The sequence below is a fragment of the Bubalus kerabau genome, chromosome 14 (genome assembly GCF_029407905.1).
Source record: "Bubalus kerabau isolate K-KA32 ecotype Philippines breed swamp buffalo chromosome 14, PCC_UOA_SB_1v2, whole genome shotgun sequence".
In the NCBI taxonomy this organism is placed as follows: domain Eukaryota; kingdom Metazoa; phylum Chordata; class Mammalia; order Artiodactyla; family Bovidae; genus Bubalus; species Bubalus kerabau.
In genome coordinates this window covers 78,239,801-78,262,289 of record NC_073637.1, presented here as the reverse complement: position 1 = coordinate 78,262,289, position 22,489 = coordinate 78,239,801, and the positions used below count along the sequence as shown (strand labels likewise).

Below are 22,489 nucleotides of genomic sequence, written 5' to 3'. Positions count from 1 at the left end.
AGTGCTTAGAATAGGCTACTGTTGTTATATTAATGAAGAAAACCAATACCCAAAACACTCATAGGAAACATTTCTTGCAAAGTGAGAAGGATTCTGGAAATGCTCTACCCTTGAAGAGGGTAGATTCAAGTGCCATGGTCAACCATTAAGGTGATTACATGGGGTTAATAAGCACCAAATCTGCATGGAATGGATGAAAGCAGAAGCAATTGTCTCCAGGGTGGGGAGTAAGATCGGGTAAGATTGGGAATTTGAGCTGGAGAAGCAGAGCTGTATCCCAGGTGGGTGGCAAAAATCAGAGGGAGTTGGGGACTCTATGCCCAGACAATGAGTTAGTGTTATACCCTTCTTAGGAATTCTTCAAATTAATGTAGATCCCTTGGAGTAGGAATTGGCAACCCACCCCAATATTCTTGGCTGGGAAATCTCATGGACAGAGGAGCCTGGTGGGTTACAGTCCTTGGGATCACAGAGAGTCAGACATGACTTAGTGACTCAACAACAACAATTCAGTATAGCTTATTTACAATATTCTGTTAGTTTCAGGTATACAGAATAGTGATTCAGCTTTCTGGCTGATAAAATTTCAGATATTCCATTATAGGTCATTATAATATATTAGGTGTAATTAGCTGTTCTTTACCATAAAGCCTTGTTGCTTACTTATTTTTTCTTAGCAATGTTTTCCCCACAATCACTGTAGAAAGAAGACATTTAATGGAACAGAATCTATAGCAATGGCTTATCATGTGCTGGGATGAATTGAGAAGGTGGATTAAGAGAGGGTGTAGTGGGACCGATCTTCCCCAGGTGATGGCAATAAAGGGGAGTAATGTCTGCAGGGAAATTAAAAAAAAAAGCTATAAATAACTCAAAGTCAGTCCTTATATTGTCACTGTGTGCTGATAACAAATGATGCTCATGATAAAATACTTCCACCGCTAAGGTAGACCATGCCTATTATCCCTCTTTGCATACTACTAATCTACCTAAATTACAAAGAATTTCAGTACTAAGATAATCATACAAGACAAAGACTGTCAAACAATTGCGCAAAATGAGCACTGTGAGAAGCATTAAAGAAAACAAACACCTGAGGAACTAAAATGAACAAAACGGACAACAATTTTTGTAAAAGATTAATGTCCTCATGGAGATAAGAGAGGGTATCTATTTTATGTTAATCAGAATCTTTATTGTGAAAGAATCAATTAGAGACTTGGAGATAAAAAATTTTAATCATCCAGAAAGCAAAAAAGCAATAACAATAAAAACAAAAACAGATATGAGATTGATTAAATTTCAGAATGGACACAACTGAAGAGAGATTCAATAAGTTGAATAATTCTCCCAGAATATAACACAGAAAGACAGGAGATGTAAAAACATGCAAGACAAGGTAAGAGAGAACTGATGGTAAGAGAGGTGAAATAGACATGAAAGATATAACTAGAAGTTCTGACATAAGTTAGGTAAGTCCCTGAAGGAGACGATATAAAGAAAAATTAATAAACTATAGAGAAACTTTTTTTAGAGAGAGCAAAAGAAATGCACAAATCTTTAGATTTAAAAAGGTCACCAAATGTGAGTGAGGAGTAAAATTCAAACATAGCAAACTGGTTTAAATCTCAAAACATTAAGATAAAAGTCCTAAAAGTTTCCAGAGGTGGAAAAAATGTCTATAAATAAACATAAGATTGGCATGAGATTTCTCACTGATACTGCTGGATGCTGGAAATTTCTAGAAATTACTAGAAGACTTAGACATTTCTGTTGCTGCTGCTGCTTGGAAAGTGAAAGTGAAGTCACTCGGTTGTGTCTGACTCTTCACAACCTCACGGACTGCAGCCTACCAGGCTCCTCCGTCCATGGGATTTTCCAAGCAAGAGTACTGGAGTGGGGTGCCATTGCCTTCTCCTTAGTCTGCTGCTGTTTAGTCACTCAGTCCAACTCTTTGTGACCCCATGGACTGTAGCTCGCAGGTTCCTCTGTCCATGGGATTCTCCAGGCGAAAATACCAGAGGGGATAGACATTGCCTTATCCAGTGAATCTTCTCAACCTAGAAACTGAACTTGGCTCTCCTGCATTACATGTGGATTCTTTACCATCTGAGCCACCGGGGAAGCCCTTAGACATTTCTAAGGGAAAATAATATTTTTCTTGAACTCCCTGGTGTCAAATCTTCTGTAAGACCACCTCTTGGCTTTGCTCAGGAAGACAACTTTCTAAGCAAGCTCTGACTTGATTACAAAGCAGTAAATTCAATATTCATATCAACCATTGTATGGTGGCCTCTTCCTTCGACACTAGGAATACAACTTAAAAGGTAAAACAGTTTTGAAAAAGGAAGCAGATGAAGGGTTTAGGATTTCTGTGAGTGGAGAATGAAGGGCTCTGTAAAACCTGTGTTGAGAAATTCAGTTTAAACCTTGAGGCCAAAGTAGATTCTCCAACTTCTCTCTGAATCTAAAATTTGAAACATCTTACTGAAGAGAAATATGCTATTTCTGCAGGCCTGACTGTTGGGTCTACTCAGTTCAGTTCAGTTCAATCGCTCAGTCGTGTCCGACTCTTTGAGACCCCACAGACTGCAGCACACCAGGCCTCCCTGTCCATCACCAACTCCCAGAGCTTGCTCAAACCCATGTCCATCAAGTCAGTGATGTCATCCAACCATCTCATCCTCTGTCATCCCCTTCTCCTCCTGCCTTCAATCTTTCCCAGAATCAGGGTCTTTTCCAATGAGTCAGCTCTTCGCATCAGGTGGCCAAAGTATTGGAGTTTCAGCTTCAACATCAGTCCTTCCAATGAACACCCAGGAATGATCTCCTTTAGGATGGACTGGTTGGATTTCCTTGCAGTCCAAGGGACTCTCAAGAGTCTTCTCCAAAACCACAGTTCAAAAGCATCAATTCTTCAGCTCAGCTTTCCTTATAGTCCAACTCTCACATTCATACATGACTACTGGAAAAACCATAGCCTTGACTAGATGGACCTTTGTTGGCAAGGTAATGTCTACTTTTTAATATGCTGTCTAGGTTGGTCATAACTTTTCTTAAAGGTGCAAGTATTTTTTTTTAATTTCATGGCTGCAGTCACCATCTTCAGTGATTTTGGAGCCCCCCCAAAAATAAAGTCTGCCACTGTTTCCACTGTTTCTCCATTTATTTGCCATGAAGTGATGGGACTGGATGCCATGATCTTAGTTTTCTGAATCTTGAGCTTTAAGCTAACTTTTTCACTCTCCTCTTTCACTTTCATCAAGAGGCTCTTTAGTTCTTTTTCACTTTCTGCCATAAGGGTGGTGTCATCTGCATATCTGAGGTTATTGATATTTCTCCTGGCAATCTTCGGAGAAGGCAATGGCACCCCACTCCAGTACTCTTGCCTGGAAAATCCCATGGATGGAGGAGCCTGGTGGGTCGCAGTCCATGGGGTCGCGAAGAGTCGGACAAGACTCAGCGACTTCACTTTCACTTTTCACTTTCCTGCATTGGAGAAGGCAATGGCAACCCACTCCAGTGTTCTTGCCTGGAGAATCCCAGGGACGGGGGAGCCTGGTGGGCTGCCGTCTACGGGGTCGCACAGAGTCGGACACGACTGAAGTGACTTAGCAGCGGCAGCAGCAGCAGCAGCCTGGCAATCTTGATTCCAGCTTGTGCTTCATCCAGCCCAGTGTTTCTCATGATGTACTCTGTGTGTAAGTTAAATAAGCAGGGTGACTATGTACAGCCTTGACATACTCCTTTTCCTATTTGGAACCAGTCTGTTGTTCCATGTCCAGTTCTAACTGTTGCTTCCTGACCTGCATACAGGTTTCTCAAGATGCAGGTCTGGTGGTCTGGTATTCCCATCTCTTTCAGAATTTTCCACAGTTGATTGTGATCCATACAGTCAAAGGCTTTGGCATAGGTGGGTCTACTCACCCACCTACTAACCTTAAGTAAAAATCTTCTCTAAGTAGAATTCTGTACCCAGGTAGTTTTACTGCATCATAAAGGAAAGAGTCAAGAAAAAGGACAAAACTTGATCTCCTTTCTTTAAGGCACAGTAATCCCATTCATTACTAAACCATAGAAGAAGAATGTTTTGGGTTCCAACTTCTCCTACCAGGAGAAATTGGGAATGAGACGGTGGAGAGCAAAAGGCTGATGTGACAAGGGTAGAGTAGAAATATTTCAGCTCCACTCCCCCCATGACCAAATGTCAATTACCCTGAGGCAGATCTGCAATTGTCTTAGCAGCAGTATGTGTTGCTGGGGCCTGAGGATGGAGCAGAAGCTCATAAAGCAGAGATCGACTTCCCTCATAAGAATGCCAATGGAGAGTTCCTGCCAGGAAGGGATTCCTCTTGAAGCAATTCAGTAATTTAAATGCAAAGAAAGGCAATTTGTAGAAAAACAGAAACCAATACTGTCTGAATCAATGAAGCAAAATCATAAGAAAGTCTCAGAGAAACTAGAAATAGCACAGAAATAAATCAGACTAGGGAATGGAGGAGGATTCAGGGTGCTTGTAATCAGACAAGTGAATTTATGTCATGATTCTGCACCCTGTACAGGACTGCTGAACAGAAGTCTAAACTCAGGTGGTTTGTGTGTAGTTGTGATCAGCTTTTTAAAAATTGAAGTGCAACTGACATACAGTATTATATTAGTTTCAGTCATACAGCACAGTGATTCAACATTTATATATATTTTTAGATGATCATCATGATAAGTCTAGTAACCAGATGTGACCATTTGAAATTAATACCATATTATTGTTTATTATAATTAAGGATGGGGGCTCAGATGGTAAAGCATCTGCCTACAATGCAGGAGACCTGGGTTCGATCCCTGGGACAGGAAGATCCCCTGGAGAAGGTAATGGCAACCCATTCTAGTACTCTTGCCTGGAGAATCCTATGGACGGAGGAGCCTGGTAGGCTAGAGTCCATGGGGTCGCAAAGAGTCGGACATGATTGAGCGACTTCACTTTCACTTTATTGTATATTATTAATACAATATGTTCCTTGCTCTGTGTATTACATCTCCACGACTTATTTTATAACTGAAAGTTTCTACCTCGTAATCTCCTTCACTTATTTTGCCATCTGCTTACCTGCCTCTAGCCTGTAAACCATCTTTGTTCTTTATATCTATGAGTCTGCTTTAGTTCAGTTTTTAAATTTCATATATAATTGCAATCATAAGATAGTTGTCTTTCTCTATCTGACTTACTTCACTTAAGCATATTACCCTCTAGGTTCACCTGCTGCTGCTGCTGCTGAGTCGCTTCAGTCGTGTCCGACTCTGTGCGACCCCATAGATGGAAGCCCACCAGGCTACCCTGTCCCTGGGATTCTCCAGGCAAGAACACTGGAGTGGGTTGCCATTTCCTTCTCCAATGCGTGAAAGTGAAAAGTGAAAGTGAAGTTGCTCAGTCGTGTCCCATTCATAGCGACCCCATGGAATGCAGCCTACCAGGCTCCTCCGTCCATGGGATTTCCCAGGCAAGATTACTGGAGTGGGGTGCCATCACCTTCTCTGGTTTGCCCCAAACGCCAGGACTTCTTTCTTTTTTATGGTTGAACAATATTCCACTGTATATACTACATCTTCTTTACTAGTCATCTATTAATATCAATAGACACTGAGGTTTCTGCTACATCTTGGCTACTGTAAATACTGCTTCAATACACACTGGGGTGCATCTATCTTTTCCAATTAGAGGTTTTGTTTTCGTTGGGTAAATATCCAGAAGTGGAGTTGCTGGATCATCTGGTAGTTCTATTTTTTTTTAATGTTTTTGAGAAAACTCTATATTGTTTTACATAGCAACTGAACCAATTTACACTCCCAGAAAGAGTGAATAAGGGTTTCTCTTTCTCCACATCCTCATCAACACTTGTTATATTTTGTATTTTTTATGAAAGCCTTTCTGAACCATCATTGTTTCCCTGGAGTAAATCTCACCCGATTATAGTGTATGATTCTTTTAACGTATTGACTTTGGTTTGCTAATATTTCATTGAGGACTTTTGCATCTATCTTCATCAAGAATACTAGCTGTAATTTTTTTGTGTGTGATATTTTTATCTAGTTTTTGTATCAGGATGATGCTGATCTTGTTGAAAGAGTTTGGAAGTATTCCTTCTTCTTCAGTTTTTTTGGTAATAGTTTGAGAAGTTCAGGTGTTAACTTTTCTTTGAATAATTGGTAAAATTCATTTGTGCAGCTGTCTTGTCCTGGACTATTGTTTGTTGAGTTTTTTTTTTTTTTTCTTTTAGTACTGATTCAATTTGCTATTGATAATTAGTTTATCTTATCTACTTCTTCTTGATTCAGTCCTGGGGGATTGCAGGAATTAATAGAAATAAATTAATAGAATAAATTAAATAATATAATAAATCTCTAGGAATTTATTCATTTCATCTTGATCGTCCATTTTGGTAGTTTCTTATGATCCTTTGTATTTCCTTGGTGACAGGGGCAACTTCTATGTCATTTCTGATTTTATTTATTTGAGTTCTTTAATCAATTTTGTTTATCTTTTCAAAGGACTAGCTGTTAGTTTCATTGATTTCTTTTTTTCTTTTTTGGTCTCTGTTTCATTTATTTCGGCTTGTATCTTTTTTATTTCCTTTCTTCTAACTTTGAGCTTTGTTTGTTCTTTTTTGTAATTCCTTCAGGTTTAATTGGGGCTTCCCTGATAGCTCAGTTGGTAAAAAAATCCACCTGCAATGCAGGAGACCCCGGTTCGATTCCTGGGTAGGGAAGAACTGCTGGAGAAGGGATAGGCTACCCTCTCCAGTATTCTGGCCTAGAGAATTCCATGGACTGTATAGTTCATGGGGTCCCAAAGAGTTGGACAAGACTGAGTGACTTTCACACTAGGTTAAGAATAGAATGAGATTTTTCTTGCTTCTTAAAGTAGGATTTTACCACAATTAACTTACCTCTTAGAATTGCTTTTGCTGCCTCCCACTGATTTTGGAATGTGGTGTTTCAATTGTCATTTTTCCCCAGGTAGTTTTTTATTTCCTTTTTGATATTTTAGTAACTCATTGGTCATTTTAGAGCACATTGTTTATACTGCATGTGGTTTTTTTTTTTTTTTTTTTACAGCTTTTAAAAATTGTAGTTGATTTCTAGTCTCACACTATTGTGGTCAGAAATTATGTTTCACACAAGTCCAGATCAGATCAGATCAGTCGCTCAGTCGTGTCCGACTCTTTTTGACCCCATTAATAGCAGCACGCCAGGCCTCCTTGTCCATCACCAACTCCCAGAGTTCACTCAGACTCACGTCCATCGAGTCAGTGATGCCATCCAGCCATCTCATCCTCTGTCGTCCCCTTCTCCTCTTGCCCCCAATCCCTCCCAGCATCAGAGTCTTTTCCAATGAGTCAACTCTTCGCATGAGGTGGCCAAAGTACTGGAGGTTCAGCTTTAGCATCATTCCTTCCAAAGAAATCCCAGGGCTGATCTCCTTGAGAATGGACTGGTTGGATCTCCTTGCAGTCCAAGGGCCTCTCAAGAGTCTTCTCCAACACCACAGTTCAAAAGTATCAATTCTTTGGTGCTCAGCCTTCTTCACAGTCCAACTCTCACATCCATACACGACCACAGGAAAAACCATAGCCTTGACTAGATGAACCTTTGTTGGCAAAGTAATGTCTCTGCTTTTGAATATGCTATCTAGGTTGGTCATAACTTTCCTTCCAAGGAGTAAATGCCTTTTAATTTCATGGCTGCAGACACCATCTGTAGTGATTTTGAGGCCAGAAAAATAAAGTCTGACACTGTTTCCACTGTTTCCCCATCTATTTCCCAGGAAGTGGTGGGACCGGATGCCATGATCTTCGTTTTCTGAATGTTGAGCTTTAAGCCAACTTTTTCACTCTCCTCTTTCACTTTCATCATGAGGCTTTTGAGTTCCTCTTCACTTTCTGCCATAAGGGTGGTGTCATCTGCATATCTGAGATTATTGATATTTCTCCCCGCAGTCTTGATTCCAGTTCGTGTTTCTTCCAGTCCAGCGTTTCTCGTGATGTACTCTGCATATAAGTTAAATAAACAGGGTGACAATATACAGCCTTGACAAACTCCTTTTCCTATTTGGAACCAGTCTGTTGTTCCATGTCCAGTTCTAACTGTTGCTTCCTGACCTGCATACAAATTTCTCAAGAGGCAGATCAGGTAGGGGGTCTGGTATTCCCATCTCTTTCAGAATTTTCCACAGTTGATTGTGATCCACACAGTCAAAGGCTTTGGCATAGTCAATAAAGCAGAAATAGATATTTTTCTGGAACTCTCTTGCTTTTTCGATGATCCAGCGGATGTTGGCAATTTGATCTCTGATTCTTCTACCTTTTCTAAAACCAGCTTGCACATCAGGAAGTTCACGGTTCACATATTGCTGAAGCCTGGCTTGGAGAATTTTGAGCATTACTTTACTAGCGTGTGAAATGAGTGCAATTGTGCGGAAGTTTGAGCATTCTTTGGCATTGCCTTTCTTTGGGATTGGAATGAAAACTGACCTTTTCCAGTCCTGTGGCCACTGCTGAGTTTTCCAAATTTGCTGGCATATTGAGTGCAGCACTTTCACAGCATCATCTTTCAGGATTTGGAATAGCTCCACTGGAATTCCATCACCTCCACTAGCTTTGTTCGTAGTGATGCTTTCTAAGGCCCACTTGACTTCACATTCCAGGATGTCTGGCTCTAGGTCAGTGATCACACCATCGTGATTATCTGGGTCATGAAGATCTTTTTTGTACAGTTCTTCTGTGTATTCTTGCCATCATCTGCTTCTGTTAGGTCCATACCATTTCTGTCCTTTATGGAGCTCATCTTTGCATGAAATGTTCCTTTGGTATCTCTGATTTTCTTGAAGAGATCCCTAGTCTTTCCCATTCTGTTGTTTTCCTCTATTTCTTTGCATTGATCGCTGAGGAAGGCTTTCTTATCTCCTCTTGCTATTCTTTGGAACTCTGCATTCAGATGTTTATATCTTTCCTTTTCTCCTTTGCTTTTCGCTTCTCTTCTTTTCACAGCTATTTGTAAGGCCTCCCCAGACAGCCATTTTGCTTTTTTGCATTTCTTTTCCATGGGGATGGTCTTGATCCCTGTCTCCTGTACAATGTCACGAACCTCATTCCATAGTTCATCAGGCACTCTACCAGATCTAGGCCCTTAAATCTATTTCTCACTTTCACTGTATAATCATAAGGGATTTCATTTAGGTCATACCTGAATGGTCTAGTGGTTTTCCCTACTTCCTTCAATTTAAGTCTGAATTTGGCAATAAGGAGTTCATGGTCTGAGCCACAGTCAGCTCCTGGTCTTGTTTTTGCTGACTGTATAGAGCTTCTCCATCTTTGGCTGCACATGAGTCCAGTCTTCTTCAAACTTGTTTTGCAGCCTAACATGTGTTCTATTCTGGAGAATGTTCCATATGCACTTGAAAAGAATGCATACTTTATTATTTTAATGGAGTGTTCTATATACATGTATTAAATCTATTTGTCTAATATATCTTTTAAGACCAGTGCTTCTTTTATGGTTTTCTGTCTGAATGATTTATCCTTTGCTGTAAGTGGTGTATTAGAGTCCCTTACTATATAGTATTAATGTCAATCTCTCTTTTTATGTCTGTTAATATTGTTTTATATATTTAGGTGCTTCTATTTTGAATTCATTAGTATTTCCTCTTGTTGGATTGATCCCTGTATCATTATACAAGATATTTAAAGTATTAAAAGATACTTTAAAAATCTCTTTTAAAACTTTTGTTTTTATATCTATTTTGTGGATATAAGTACTGCTACCCTAGCTTTCTTTTTGTTTCCATTTATGTGTAATACTTTTTTTTGTATCCCTTCATTTCAGTCTTTGTGTATCTTTAGATATGAAGTGTGTCTCCTGTAGAATTATATAGATGGTCTTGTTTTTTATTCATTCAGCCACTCTATGTCTTTTGATTGCAGCAGTTAGTTCATTTACACTTAAAGCAATGACAGGTATATACTTATTGTCATTTTGTTGATCGTTTTCTGCTGGTTTTTGTAATTCTCTGTTCCTTTCTTCTTATCTTGTTCTCTCCTTCTGTGATTTGATGACTGTCTTTAGTGTTATGCTTGGATTCGTTTTTCTTTCATTTTGTGTATCTCATAAGTTTTTGAGATTTCATGGCATATTTTGCATCTTTTAAATTTGTGCATCCTTTGCTAATTATTGTAGCTATATTTCTGCTTTATTGACTATGCCAAAGCCTTTGACTGTGTGGATCACAATCAACTGTGGAAAATTCGGAAAGAGATGGGAATACTAGACCACCTGATCTGCCTCTTGAGAAATTTGTATGCAGGTCAGGAAGCAACAGTTAGAACTGGACATGGAACAACAGACTGGTTCCAAATAGGAAAAGAGGTTTGTCAAGGCTGTATATTGTCACCCTGTTTATTTAACTTATATGCAGAGTACATCATGAGAAACGCTGGACTGGAAGAAACACGAACTGGAATCAAGACTGCGGGGAGAAATATCAATAATCTCAGATATGCAGATGACACCACCCTTATGGCAGAAAGTGAAGAGGAACTCAAAAGCCTCATGATGAAAGTGAAAGAGGAGAGTGAAAAAGTTGGCTTAAAGCTCAACATTCAGAAAACGAAGATCATGGCATCCGGTCCCACCACTTCCTGGGAAATAGATGGGGAAACAGTGGAAACAGTGTCAGACTTTATTTTTCTGGCCTCAAAATCACTACAGATGGTGTCTGCAGCCATGAAATTAAAAGTCACTTACTCCTTGGAAGGAAAGTTATGACCAACCTAGATAGCATATTCAAAAGCAGAGACATTACTTTGCCAACAAAGGTTCGTCTAGTCAAGGCTATGGTTTTTCCTGTGGTCGTGTATGGATGTGGGATTTAGACTGTGAAGAAGGCTGAGTGCCGAAGAATTGATGCTTTTGAACTGTGGTGTTGGAGAAGACTCTTGAGAGGCCCTTGGACTGCAAGGAGATCCAACCAGTCCATTCTCAAGGAGATCAGCCCTGGGATTTCTTTGGAAGGAATGATGCTAAAGCTGAAACTCCAGGACTTTGGCCACCTCATGGGAAGAGCTGACTCATTGGAAAAGACTCCGATGTTGGGAGGGATTGGGGGCAAGAGGAGAAGGGGACGACAGAGGATGAGATGGCTGGATGGCATCACTGACTCGATGGACATGAGTCTCAGTGAACTCCAGGAGTTGGTGATGGACAGGGAGGCCTGGCATGCTGCGATTCATGGGGTCGCAAAGAGTCAGACACGACTGAGCGACTGATCTGATCTGATCTGATAGTTTATTTTACTACCTTTGTTTTTTTAACATTCATACTAGATTTGTAAGTATTGGTCCAGTACCTTTTCTTTATTTTCATGTTTGTAAGTGAGATTATTTCATGTATTTTCTTATTTGCAGCTATGGCCTTTTTTTTTTTTCCACTTAAATATGTTCTTTTAACCTTTTGTCTACATGCAAGTTAGAGGTGATGAACTTCTTTAGCTTTTGTCTCTCTGGAAAACTCTTTATATCTCCAAATCTGAATAATAATATTGCTGTCAGCGTATTCTTGTTTTTTTCCTTTTAATACTTTAAACATACTGTTCCAGTTCTTAGTGGCCTGTAATGTTTCTGGAGAAAATTTCCTTACACATTACTCGTTGTTTTTCTCTTTCCACCTTTAAGATTCTGTCTTTAACTTGTGACATTGTCGTTATAGTGTGTCTTGGAGCATATCTCTTTGGTTCATCTTATTGGGACTCTCTGTGCTTCCTGTATCTGGACATCTGTTTCTTTCTTCAGATTAGGAAAGTTTTCAGCCATTATTTCTTCATATAAGTTTTTCGTCCCTTTCTGTCTCTTTACTCCTTTTGGGACCCATATAATGTGGATGATAGTATGCTTTAAGGTGTCCCAGATATGTCTTAAACTATACTTTTTAAATTAATTAATCAATTTTCAGTTCTGATTAGGGGATATCCACTACTCGGTCTTCCAGTTCATTGATCTGGAAGTCCACCTGCTGCTGATCCCATCTGGTGTATTTTTCATTCCGGTTATTGTATTCTTCAGCTCTGAGTGGATTTTATATTTTCTGTCTCAGTGTCAAGGTTCTCATTATATTCATCTAGTTTCTCCTGATTTTTGTGAGCATCTTTATAACCATAACTTTTAATTCTTTAGTGGATAACTTATGCATATTTGATCTCATCCTTTTTCTGAAGTTTTGTCTTATCTTTTTGTTTTGACCATATTCCCCTATCTCCTTGTTTATCCTAAGGTTGTGTGTTTGTTTCTAGGTGTCGGGTAGACCAGCCATGTCTCCTGGTCTTGAAGGAGTGGCCTTATGTAAAAAGTTGGGGCCTGGAAAAGCAGTCCCTCCTGGTTACTAGCTCCTGGTGCTCCAGATGTGTCCCCATGTGGGCTGTGTGCCCTTTATTTTGTGGTGCTGCAGTTCGGCGCACTGGTGGGTGGAGTATGCTCCTGGTGGGGAAGCCACTTTGGAGAGGTGCCTGTCTGGTCCAAGGCTGCCAACTGGGTGTGGTAAGTAGGGAGCCACTCTGCGGGATGGGGGACACCTGTCCTGGTGGAGGCCACCCACTCAGTGTAGAGCAGCAGTAGCTAATTTGTGGGGTGCTAGTCTGGTCCTAGGAGTAGTGTTAGTTGGTCAATTGTATCCAACTCTGTGACCCCACGGACTATAGCCTGCCAAGCTCCTCCCTCTGTCCATGGCATTCTCCAGGCAAGGAGTGGGTTGCCATTCCCTTCTTCAGGAGATCTTCCCAATCCAGGGGCCGAACCCGGGTCTCCTGCATTGCAGGCAGGTTCTTTACTTTCTGAGCTACAGGGAAGTCTGGTCCTAGGCCACCAAAAAGATGCAGCAAGGTGGGAGCTGCATTGAGGGGTGCTTACTAGGGCAGGCTGATTGTGTGAGGAAGTGCTAGAGAGGATTGCCACATGGGCAGAGGGTGTTAGCAATACAGACAGTGAATGTCACAAACGGAGCATGCCGGTGTCCGGCCAACCAGGAGAAAAAAAATGGCATCCACCAGCATTTTGAACCCCAGAGAAAGTTCCAGTGCCTTTTTGGGACTTCTCTTAAAGTTAGTCAGTACATCTCCTTCACTTAGGGTTCAGGTGCTTCTCAAACTGCTGCCTCTCTGCTTGGACTTGGAGTGAGTTTGCATGTGAGCCCTTTTAGAGTAAAGTTTTCATTTTCCATCGCCCTCTGGCTCTTCTAGATGAAAGCCCTGCTGGTTTTCAAAGCCAGATATTATGGAAGCTTGTCTCCCTGATGAAGGTCCCCAGAGCTGGCGTGCCCACTGTGGGGCTCAAACCCCTTTTCCTGAAGGAAAGCCTTTGCATTTGTGATTCCTCTCCTTCTTGTGGGTCCTGCTCCTACCTATCTCTGTGTGTTTTTTTCTTTATATCCATAGTTGTAGAAGAGCTGTTCTGCTAGTGTTCAGGTCCTTCTCATAGGATAGTTATTCTATATCTAATTGTAGTTTTGGTGTGTCCATTTATGGAGGGGAATGAAGGATCTTTTTATTCCAGTATCTTGATCCTTGTCTGGTAGTCAGCTTTTAAAGCCCAGGAGCACCAGGATGCCCTTCCCTGCCCATTTAGAAATTTGGCAGTTCAGTGTCTGACTGGGCAAAGTGCTCAGGTAGAGTTTGCCTTAAAGGTAAGTGAACAGTGAATGGTTATTAGAGATACATATCTTTGATTTGAAAATATTTGCCCAACTTCTTTTCTCTGAAAGTACAGATATATCAATCATATCTCAGGCATATAACTAATAGTATAAAAAATAATATTCAGCTTAATGTTGAAATAAATGAGAAAACAGAGCATATATTTAAGAGATCCTCTGAATGCCCAATTCATGTTTTTCTCCCCCACTTCTTCTAAATGCTTCAGTTCAACAGACATCAAGTTGAAATGAAGCACTAAGGAGCCAAACTAAACATGTTAAAGCAGGCATCTAGGCGTGTAGATAAAGTTTGAATAATTTCTGACCTTTAAACCACTAAATGAAAAGATAAACTATTAGAACTAGATAAATAAAGAGCAAGATGAAACTGAACAAGTTTCTGATAACTGCTGAAATTTAGCGAGTGAATTGTGCTAGTAGTCTGGCTCTGGATTGAAGCTTTCCTTAGGATGAAAGCACACTATAATAATTTTCTTTCTCTTCTAGTAATTATATTTTCATGAGGAACTTTGTACTGACTGCTTCACTAACATAGTCTTTCTCTCTTTGTTTGCCTGCACTGCATGGCTTGTGGCAACTTAATTTCCTGACCAGCGATAGAATCTGATCTCATGGCAGTGAAAACTTTGAGTTCTAACCACTGGACCTCCAGGGAATTCTCACTGCTATAGTCAGTGACTGCAGGGGACAGACCTTCATGTCTGAGGACAAAACATTAACACCACCATTAAAAAGGCACCAGTTGACTTTTGACAAAGGTACAAAAGCAATTCAGAGGAGGAAGAAGCCCTTTTAACAAATCACGCTGGCACAACTGGACATTCAAGGCAAAAATATGAACTCAATCCTTAACCTCATGCTTCATAGAAAACTAACTCAAAATGGATCATAAACTTATGTGTTGAGTATAAAACTATACTCTTAGAAAAAAAGGGAAAACTCCTCTATGCCTAGGACTAGGCAAAGAATTCTTAACTTTGACACCAAAAGCATAGTCCATAAAAGAAACAAATGGATAAATTATGCCAGGTTAAAACCAAAAACGTTTGTTCTGTGAAAGATTCTGTTATAAGGATGAAAACAGGCAACAGAATGGGAGAAAATATTTGCAAGCTACATATCTGACCAAAGTCTAACATCTAGAGTATATAGAAAACTCTCAAAACTTATTAGTAAAAATTAAAAGACTACAAGTATAAACCCAAGTAAGATGGTAGGTGTTCCAAGAGGGCATCAGAGGGCAGACACACTGAAACCATACTTACAGAAAACTAGTCAATCTAATCACACTAGGACCACAGCCTTGTCTAACTCAATGAACTAAGCCATGCCCATGGGGCAACCCAAAATGGGTGGGTCATGGTAGAGAGATCTGACAGAATGTGATCCACTGGAGAAGGGAATGGCAAACCACTTCAGTATTCTTGCCTTGAGAACCCCATGAACAGTATGAAAAGGCAAAATCATAGGATACTGAAAGAAGAACTCCCTAGGTCAGTAGGTGCCCAATATGCTACTGGAGATCAGTGGAGAAATAACTCCAAAAAGAATGAAAGGATGGAGCCAAAGCAAACCAATACCCAGCTGTGGATGTGACTGGTGATATAAGCAAGGTCTGATGCTGTAAAGAGCAATATTGCATAGGAACCTGGAATGTCAGGTCCATGAATCAAGGCAAATTGGAAGTGGTCAAACAAGAGATGGCAAGAGTGAATGTCGACATGCTAGGAATCAGTGAACTAAAATGGACTGGAATGGGTGAATTTAACTCAGATGACCATTATATCTACTACTGCGGGCAGGAATCCCTCAGAAGAAATGGAGTAGCCATCATGGTCAACAAAAGAGTCCAAAATGCAGTACTTGGATGCAATCTCAAAAATGACAGAATGATCTCTGTTTGTTTCCAAGGCAAACCATTCAATATCACAGTAATCCAAGTCTATGTCCCAACCAGTAACGTTAAAGAAGCTGAAGTTGAACAGTTCTATGAAGATGTACAAGACCTTTTAGAACTAACACCCCAAAAAGATGTCCTTTTCATTATAGGGGACTAGAATGCAAAAGTAGGAAGTCAAGAAACACCTGGAGTAACAGGCAAATTTGGCCTTGGAATACGGAATGAAGCAGGGCAAAGACTAATAGAGTTTTGCCAAGAAAATGCACTGGTCATAGCAAACACCCTCTTCCAACAACACAAGAGAAGACTCTACACATGGACATCACCAGATGGTCAACACCAAAATCAGATGGATTATATTCTTTGTAGCCAAAGATGGAGAAGCTCTATACAGTCAACAAAAACAAGACTAGGAGCTGACTGTGGCTCAGATCATGAACTCCTTATTACCAAATTCAGACTTAAATTGAAGAAAGTAGGGAAAACCAGTACCATTTAGGTATGACCTAAATCAAATCCCTTATGATTATACAGTGGAAGTGAGAAATAGATTTAAGGGCCTAGATCTGATAGATAGAGTGCCTGATGAACTATGGAATGAGGTATGTGACATTGTACAGGAGACAGGGATCAAGACCATAGCCATGGAAAAGAAATGCAAAAAAGCAAAATGACTGTCTGGGGAGGCCTTACAAATAGCTGTGAAAAGAAGAGAAGCGAAATGCAAAGGAGAAAAGGAAAGATAAGTATCTGAGTGCAGAGTTCCAAAGAATAGCAAGAAGAGATAAGAAAGCCTTCCTCAGCGATCAATGCAAAGATAGAGGAAAACAACAGAATGGGAAAGACTAGAGATCTCTTCAAGAAAATTAGAGATACCAAGGGGACATTTCATGCAAAGATGGGCTCGATAAAGGACAGAAATGGTATGGACCTAACAGAAGGAGAAGATACTAAGAAGAGGTGGCAAGAATACACAGAAGAACTGTACAAAAAAGATCTTCATGACCCAGATAATCACGATGATGTGATCACTGACCTAGAGCCAGACATCCTGGAATGGGAAGTCAAGTGGGTCTTAGAAAGCATCACTACGAACAAAGCTAGTGGAGGGGATGGAATTTCAGTGGAGCTATTTCAAATCCTGAGAGATGATGCTGTGAAAGTGCTGCATTCAATATGCCAGCAAATTTGGAAAACTCAGCAGTGGCCACAGGACTGGAAAAGGTCAGTTTTCATTCCAATCCCAAAGAAAGGCAATGCCAAAGAATGTTCAAACTTCGGCACAATTGCACTCATCTCACACACTAGTAAAGTAATGCTCAAAATTCTCCAAGCCAGGCTTCAGCAATATGTGAACCGTGAACTTCCTGATGTTCAAGCTGGTTTTAGAAAAGGCAGAGGAACCAGAGATCAAATTGCCAACATCTGCTGAATCATGGAAAAAGCAAGAGAGTTCCAGAAAAACATCTATTTCTGCTTTATTGACTATGCCAAAGCCTTTGACTGTGTGGATCACAATCAACTGTGGAAAATTCTGAAAGAGATGGGAATACCAGACCACCTGATCTGCCTCTTGAGAAATCTGTATGCAGGTCAGGCAGCAACAGTTAGAACTGGACATGGAACAACAGACTGGTTCCAAATAGGAAAAGGAGTATGTCAAGGCTGTATATTGTCACCCTGTTTATTTAACTTATATGCAGAGTACATCATGAGAAATGCTGAACTGGAAGAAGCACAAGCTGGAATCAAGATTGCTGGGAAAAATATCAATAACCTCAGATATGCAGATGATACCACCCTTATGGCAGAAAGTGAAGAGGAGCTAAAAAGCCTCTTGATGAAAGTGAAAGAGGAGAGTGAAAAAGTTGGCTTAAAGCTCAACATTCAGAAAACTAAGATCATGTCATCTGGTCCCATCACTTCATGGGAAATAGATGGGAAACAGTGTCAGACTTTATTTTTTGGGGCTCCAAAATCACTGCAGATGGTGACTGCAGCCATGAAATTAAAAGACGCTTACTCCTTGGAAGGAAAGTTATGACCAACCTAGATAGCATATTCAAAAGCAGAGACATTACTTTGCCAACAAAGGTTCGTCTAGTCAAGGCTATAGGTTTTCCTGTGGTCATGTATGGATGTGAGAGATGGACTATGAAGAAGGCTGGGCGCTGAAGAATTGATGCTTTTGAACTGTGGTGTTGGAGAAGACTCTTGAGAGTCCCTTGGACTGCAAGGAGATCCAACCAGTCCATTCTCAAGGAGAGCAGCCCTGGGGATTTCTTTGGAGGGAATAATGCTGAAGCTGAAACTCCAGTGCTTTGGCCACCTCATACGAAGAGTTGACTCCTTGGAAAAGACTCTGATGCTGGGAGGGATTGGGGGCAAGAGGAGAAGGGGATGACAGAGGATGAGATGGCTGGATGGCATCACTGATTCAATTGACTTGAGTCTGGGTGAACTCCGGCAGTTGGTGATGGACAGGGAGTCCTGGTGTGCTGCAATTCATGGGGTCGTGAAGAGTCGGTCACGACTGAGCAACTGAACTGAACTGAATATAAATTGAACAAAAGACTTGAACAGACATTTCAAAAAATAAGATATAAAAGTGGCAAGTAAGCACATGAAAAGGCTTAGAATAGCATTGACCATTACAAATGAAAGCTGTAGTGATGTATCACTACACATCTATCAGACTGGCTAAAATAAAAAAAGTGACATTGCCAAATGCTGGCAAGAATGTGGAGAAATTGCATCATTTCTTTTAAATCTAACTGTGATTACTGTATGACCCAACAATTTCACACTGGGACATTTTTCACCAAGAACTAAAAACTTGTGTTCACACAAAAGCCTGTACACAGATGTGCAAAAGCAGATTTTTTTTTCCATAAACCCAAACAGGAAACAACTTAGATGCTCTTCAGTGATTGAATGATTAGACTATGGTACAGCCATATCATGGGAAATAAAAGGAATGCATTATTGATGCACACTATACTTTGCATGAATCTCCAGGGAATTATAATGATTAAAAACCAATCTCCAAAGGTTAGAAGCCTTTTCCGTTTGTATAACCCATTCCATTTGTATAACCTTTTTAAACATGGGAAAATTATAGAGTTGGACAACAGATTAGTGACTGTCAGGGCCAGGGAAGGGACAGGGTGTTGGGTAGGGAGAAAAATGCATGTGGCTATAAAAAGCAACAGGAGAGACCTTTGATGGAACTGTTTTGTGTTTTGACTGGTGATGGATACATGAATTTACACGTGATGAAATTACATAAAATACACACACGAGTACAGGGGAAATCTGAGTAAGATCAGTGGATTATCTATTTTAATATGCCAGTTGTGTTATTGTTCTATAGTTTGCAAGGTGTTAGCATTGGATGAAAGGTATATGGGAAATTTCTATATTATTTCTTATAACAGTATATAAATTTACTGTTACCCAAATTGAAAGTTTCATTAAACAAAAAAACCTGCTTAGTTACCTTTAGCATAGTCAGGTTAGAAGCATGGATATGTAACCTTGCCCCTCAAAGAGTGGTCTGTGGACCCGTATTGGCATCGCCTGAGAACTTTTCAGAAACCCAGAATATCAGGTTCCACCCCAGACCTATTGAAACAGAATCTGCATTTCGACTAGCTCCTCAGATAGTTTGCACAGTAGTTTGAGAAATATTGTTCTGTAAGAGTGGTTTTACAAGCTTAAGTCTGTAAATGTTGGCAGAATTCATACTTTTTCATTGACTTAAGCGCCCATTACGTAAGGGGGCAGGGGGAACGCTCTAACTTGGATTGAATGCTGGCTGTGTGAATAGCACACGCTTCCCACAAAGCTCAATGAGATGGGCTTCACTGTATCCCTTTTCTGATGGACTGAGACTCAGCCTACATGATGAAAAACCCTGTATGTATGAAAACTGGTGATAGAAGGTTATTAACAGATTATGACGGAACTATAGAAGGGAAAATGCAAATACTTAGAACTCAATATTTTGAGATCTGTGAAAGGTGAGTATTTTGATTTTAAGAGGCCAAGCTAGGTTTATAGTGAGTTACTTCTCTTAAAAAATGGAGAATATTCTGAGTACATGGAACACAACTGAGCAAGAATCTAGTCATTTAGTCCCATTTTAACAATATGAACTAGAAGGTGAACTTGTTAAAATTGAATGACACTAACTTAAACTTAGTTTGCTCATATGTAAGGTAAAGCGAATATTTTACAGGGGAGAATAACATGATGAACTATGGGAATATGCTTGAATCTTTAAGAGGAAAATGTGGAAAGCAAAGAACAGCATATGGGATGATAACATAAATCGCCAGGGCTTTTTGGAGTGGCAGGGCACCCTCCTGATGAACACTGTAATCAAGCTTTACAGTCAAAATTGCTTACCGTGTCTTGTGCAAATAATTTTCATCGTCTGTCACATACTGTATTACACTGAACATTCGGTTCAAATAACCGAGTTTCTGAAGGGCATAACAGTACGTAGAGTAAAGCTTAGCCATAAATCATATAAGCATGGTTGAGGGAGCTTGCCATTTGATCTATTTGTAGGCAGTACAGATCTTGGATGTGCACCACAGATTTTTATGTAAATCAGGGACATCAATAGTCAAATAAATTTGCATCTGCAACTCTATTCCTCTCAGTGAATGTGACAGAATCATCTTATTGGCTACAAGCAAAATGCAGAAATAATGTAAAAGAGATTACAGCTTTAAAATATTGCAGACACCCTATGGCTCTGTTCTTTTTAATTTGATATTGGAGAAGAAGAGGTAATTGTCAGCAGAACTGCGTATGTATCCTTTTGGAAACAAAAATTTATGCTTGGCTTTCTAACCATAAGCTGGATTCAGGTTGTCCTGCAATTGATAAGTGACTGGGATTATTAAGATTCCTGTCATGCCATCTGTAATACTAGGTTCTTAAACATCTTACTCAGGAGGTAAGATTATTTGTCATAAAGGCTCTAAGTCAAATACGGTGACTCTGCAAACAAAAGAATGCACCCCCGCAGCTGGAGATAGGATATTATTGTTATATTCTTGAACACTAGATATTTTTTTTTGGTTGTGTGCAGGGAAACTTCAAGTTTTGGGGAGCTGGAAACTATATAATTTATAGGGCTCTTTTAATTAAAAAGAATAGAAAATTGAGTCTTAATTTCAATGCCGAATCTTTAGTGAGGGGCTCTAAAACATGAAACTTATTAGCTTTACGGTAAATTCACCCCTACAGATGTTAAAGATGTATTCAAAACAGTGCTCTGTTTTACAGTCATCCAGAAGTACCACCTCAAACCCAGCAAAATGAAAAACGAAAAATTAGTGTTGACAAGGTTTTAGAGAAATTGGAACCCTTGTACCTCATATATCACTGGGAAAATAAATGGTTCAGCTGCTGTGGAAAATAATTTGGCAGTTCCTCAAAAAGTTAACCACATGATTATTACATGAGCTCACACCTCCACTCTTAGGTTTAGGCTCCAAATAGTGGAAAACAGGCAGGTAAACAAACACGTGTACAAGCATGTATAACAGGCTTATTCATAACAGCCAGGAGATGGAAACAGCCCGAACGGCCACCAGTGCGTGAGTGGATAAACAAATTCTGGTATCCACGTATAATGGAATATTATTTGTCCACGAGAAAGAATGAAGTAGGGATGCATGCCACGGCAAGGATGAACCTTGAGACCATTACACTAAGTGAGAGAAGCCAGGGACACGATGTCACGTATTATCTGACTGCATTTAGACAAAATATCCAGAATGGATAGATACATGGAGGCAGAACACAGATTGGCGGATGTTAGGCGTTGGAGGGGGAAAAATATGGAGAGAAACTGTTTAACGGATAAAAGATTTACTTTAACGTAATGGAAATGTTTTGAAACTAGATAGAGGTCGTGGTCGAACAGCACTGTGAATGTACTAACTAGTACTCAGTAGCTCATCTTAAGATGGTTGATTTTATGTTGTATGAATCTCACCACAGTCTTTTTTTTTCATTCCACAATCCAGTCATTCACTCAGAAGCTAATTGCTACCAGTGTTGTAACATTATAACGTCACCTTATATTACAGCGTGCTAAGCTCCAAGGAGAAGTAATCAAGTGTTTACAGAGGACTCATAGGTATCTCGATATGCTAAAAAGGTAAGTCACATGACTTGTTCTCAAATAATTTAGTATAAAAATGAAAAAAAAAAAACAACCCTGTAATTGTCAATACATTTCCAGAATTGTGTGATTTCCACAATCCTTGATAAAGGGAAAGAATCCACCTGCAATGAGGGAGACCTGGGTTCAATCCCTGGGTCAGGAAGATCCCCCTGGAGGAGGGCTGGCAACCCACTCCAACATTCTTGCCTGGAGAATCCCCGTGGTGAGGAGCCTGGCGGGCTGCAGTCCATGGGGTCACAGAGTCAGACACGACTGAATGATTAAGCACGGCACAGCAAGGAATGATCAGACAAATCTTCGAAAAGTAGATAGCTTTGAGATGATTGTGTAAATCACCTCACTTGATATGTGAGTGCAAGTAATGGAGGAAACTGAGGGGGTAAGAGAGTGAGCAGAAGCGTGGAGATATGAATGAGCGCAGAACTCCTGGGAGCTAGAGAGACCAGCAGATAAATGTTTCGGGTAAAGCAGGTTAGTTATTGTGAGACTAGATAATAGAATTAATGACCCAGCAGGAGGTGGGTGGGAGGGCATGTTAGTGGAAGAAATAACATGAGCAAAATATACGCGTGGGAACTGCCACATACTCAGTATGCTGCTGCAGGAGTTCTTAATTTAGGCTTCATTGATTG

General features: G+C 40.1%; 1 protein-coding gene and 1 long non-coding RNA gene across 2 annotated transcripts in view; one reads left to right on the top strand and one right to left on the bottom strand.

Annotated features, from left to right (window-relative positions):
- The window catches only part of CNGB3 (cyclic nucleotide gated channel subunit beta 3), a 190,713-nt gene that overhangs the window by 111,495 nt on the left and 56,729 nt on the right, over positions 1 to 22,489 (bottom strand). The window lies entirely within an intron of this gene.
- LOC129627106 (uncharacterized) overlaps positions 21,811 to 22,489 on the top strand; it is a 47,138-nt gene continuing 46,459 nt past the window's right edge. Inside the window, exon 1 of the long non-coding RNA XR_008702420.1 lies at positions 21,811 to 21,830. This is a non-coding gene — a long non-coding RNA (uncharacterized LOC129627106). The remainder of the gene's footprint in view (positions 21,831 to 22,489) is intronic.